The sequence below is a fragment of the Nannospalax galili genome, unplaced genomic scaffold (assembly GCF_000622305.1).
Source record: "Nannospalax galili isolate Female #2095 unplaced genomic scaffold, S.galili_v1.0 scaffold1249, whole genome shotgun sequence".
Taxonomy (NCBI): domain Eukaryota; kingdom Metazoa; phylum Chordata; class Mammalia; order Rodentia; family Spalacidae; genus Nannospalax; species Nannospalax galili.
In genome coordinates, this window is record NW_008358860.1 from 32,463 (window position 1) to 36,164 (window position 3,702).

Genomic DNA, 3,702 nt, shown 5'->3' on the forward strand with positions numbered 1-3,702 from the left:
TAAGCTTTGCTGCATGCAGCATACATCTCTCTCTTGGGCTGGTACCACACCCTGTATGCTGCTTTCCTTGACAGATGTCTCATGATTCTAGCATCTTGTGGTTTCCACTGCCAATCAGGCTTCATCTTCACAGCTTCACACAATGGCCTGTCGGGACCTCGTGACCTGTCAGGGCCTTCATTATGCAGGGAAACCCCTGCTGCCTGACCTCTGTGGCTTTCTGAAACTCTGGAGGAACCAATGATAACTTCAGATCTGCATCTTTTATGTTTATTTTTTAAATTGAATTTTTGTGTATTTCATACAGAATATCTTTTTTTGGGGGGGGGTCTTTTCGAGACAGGGTAGCCCCAGCTGTCCTGGAACTCACTATGTAGACCAGGCTGTCCTTGAATTCACAGAGATCCACCTACCTCTGCCTCTCGAGTGCTGGGATTAAAGGCGTGCGCCACCATGCTCAGCCACACAGAATATCTTAATCAGCTTTATATCCTCTTCCTCAGTGGCACCGGCCCACAGCCGAACCCTAGAGTTCATATAATCTGTCATTTGTATTAAGGCTTATCATGTCAAATTAGAATCCTCAGATGGAGGTCCTTCAGTGGAAATTCATCCACTGGGATCTAGTCAGCCTATCTAGAATCACTATCTTTAAAAAGATCAGCTCTTTCTCACCCAGCAGTAATTATCTACCAATAATTCATTGACTAAGATTGGGACCTGTTGTCAATTTCCACAATTGTGCTGGGTTTTTGTCAGCTTAATTTGGATGGTTTTTGTGCATGCTGACACCTTTGCTGTAGGTTTGTATGAGAAGGGTCTCAGGACAATTTAGGACTCTATTTCCATATGGTCATGCACCATCTTCCTGGCTTTTACAATCTTTCCACTCCCTTTTCCACAATGGTCCCTGAGCCCTGAGTGGGTGAATTTTAGTATAAGAGTCCTGTTGAAGGACCCACACACACTCTGTGGACTCTTATTCTCTGTGTTTTGGCTATTTGTGACATTTTGTGCTCCTGGCTCTCTGTTGCATGAGGGAACTTCATTGATGAGAATTGAAAAATGCATTAGTGTCCTCTTTATCCCTTGTTCTATGTTCCATGAAACTTAGGTGTAGAGGCTGCATCGTAGATATGCCACTTAGACTTGGGTAATACATAGACAATCTTTGAATATGACCAATTGTGGAACTCTGTAATAATCTCTGTTGAAAAAGAAGTTTCTTTGATGGGTGGTGACTGGGATATTTGTCTGCAAATTTAAGGATTTTTATTTTGCAAATAGTAAGAAATTACATTTGTCTAGGGACGTAACAGCCTTGGAATTTTCTCTAAGATATATGACCTCTCCAACAATGTGTATTTGACTAGGTTTACAGTACCACACATGAGTTTCTTCCCATTAAGTGGGCTTTAAGTCCAATTAGGCATCTGTTGATTACCCCACCCCCAGCCCCAAGCCCCCAGCTAAAAGTGCCACTACTGCACCAGTGTTTTTTGCTGTGCTGGTCACTGATGTGGTTGTTAGGTCTTGAGGCTGGAGTTAGACCACTGATTGATATTCTCCCTTACCAGCTTGCCTAGTGCTCTCCAAAGCTATGAGGGCTAGCCTTCAGTGGAGGTTGCTTCCAGGACAGTTCCAGCTCCCTTGCTCCATATCCTGTGTCCAAAGTATGTCCTGTCTTCAGCAATAGTGTCTTATCTTCAAGTTCTGGGAGGCAATAAAATTGTGTAGCCTTCAGCTATACACATGGACTCATGTAGAGATACTGTATGTGTAATTTTTCAGTAGGTTGAAATTATATGATTCTCTCTGGTTTCTTACTAGTTAGGCATTATTTCTCTTTCCCATCTCTCAACCTATCCAACACTCCCTCCATATCCTCCCCATTTAAAGTATCCCCATTTTCTCCATTTCTCCCTGGAAAAATTTCTGTCTGCTATTGTCTCAAGTCTCTGGGGATCCTTCTTCCCCTTTATAACCACAGTTCCTTGTGGTTTCTGTCTGCTATTGTCTCAAGTCTCTGGGGCTCCTTCTTCCCCTTTATAACCACAGTTCCTCTTTCTCCCCCTCCCATTTAACTACTGCCATTTTACATATTTATCTCTTAGTAATACCTGTCTCCTACAGTTCTCTATTGGGTTCCCTCTTTCCCTTTACCCCCCTTGTTGCTTTCTATTTTCCTTGTTCCTGTAATTACAGCAGGATATATACTCACTTATAAGGATTTGGTGCTAGGATCCACAGATGAGGGAGAACATAGGTCATTTGTTTTTCTAAGTCTGTGTTACTTCACTTAGTATAACATCCATTTACCTGCATATTTCCTTATTTCATTTTTCTTTACCATTGAGTAGAACTCCATTGTGTACCACATTTTCATTATCCGCTTGTTAGTTGGGCACACTTAGGTTGCTTCCATTTCTTAGGTATTGTGATAAGAGCAGCAACAGACATGGTTGTATAAGTATCTTTAGCCCATGTTTTAATAGGGTCATTTGTTTTCTTGATTAGTTTTTTTGAGTTCTTTTTATATTCTGGATGTTAAACCTCTGTCAGCTGTGTCACTGGCGAAGATTTTATTGAAAGATGTGTATTTGTTGCCGCCATTTTAATCTCTGTACATTCTTGGTCTAATTTTGTGTTTCCACAATTATATCTTCATTTAGTTTCTTTTTTGCTGCCCCCGGGGTTTAATTTTTTTTTTTTCCTTTTTTTTTTTTTTTTTTTTGGTATTGCTTCAAGTATTCTTTGAAGGGCTGGTTTTGTGGACATGTATTATTTCAGGTTTTTTTGTGTCATGGAAGAAGTTTATTTCCCCTTTAACTATAATAGACATTTTTGCTGGGTTGGCATCTATAGTCATTTAGAACTGGGAATACTTTGGTGCAGTGTGGGAGACAAGTTTGAGCCTGGGGTGAAAGTCTTAATGACAGCCATACAGCAGGCTGAGGCAATGGAGCCACAAGGAACGCCTTGTGACATTTGTTTTTTTGTGTCATGGAAGAAGTTTATTTCCCCTTTAACTATAATAGACATTTTTGCTGGGTTGGCATCTATAGTCATTTAGAACTGGGAATACTTTGGTGCAGTGTGGGAGACAAGTTTGAGCCTGGGGTGAAAGTCTTAATGACAGCCATACAGCAGGCTGAGGCAATGGAGCCACAAGGAACGCCTTGTGACATTTGCTCCCATTGGCAGATCATGAGACTGGTGCCTAGAGCTCGCCACTCCCTAATCACCACCCTTGGAATTCCAAATTGCAACACTTAGATATTGCAACAGTCAGGGTCATGTGGTTTCCAGGAATCCAGGCTCTGTAATATGAAATCCATTATGCTAATGGGGCACCTGGCCCGCTATACTGTGATAGGATGCTAAGCCTGTTATGCTAATAAGGTATCCTACTCGCTGTGCTATGATTGGATCGCTACTCCTATATAAGCTTGTGCCTTTGTGCAATAAAGTGAATCTGTGTCACTGAAACTGGTCTCCTGTGTCTGAATGTGGCTCTGCTGACACAGTCTCCTCACTAGCCCTGGGGTCAGGGACTGGGCAGAAGCAGCGATGATTGGAGGCAGCACAGGGCAAGCAGAAGAGCTGCCTCAGTGCTGGGCAGGCAGAAGAGCGGCCTCATCCCAGGGCGAGTGGAGGAGCAGCCTCGTCGCCTGTGAGAACAAAGGAGCAGCACCTGTGTGA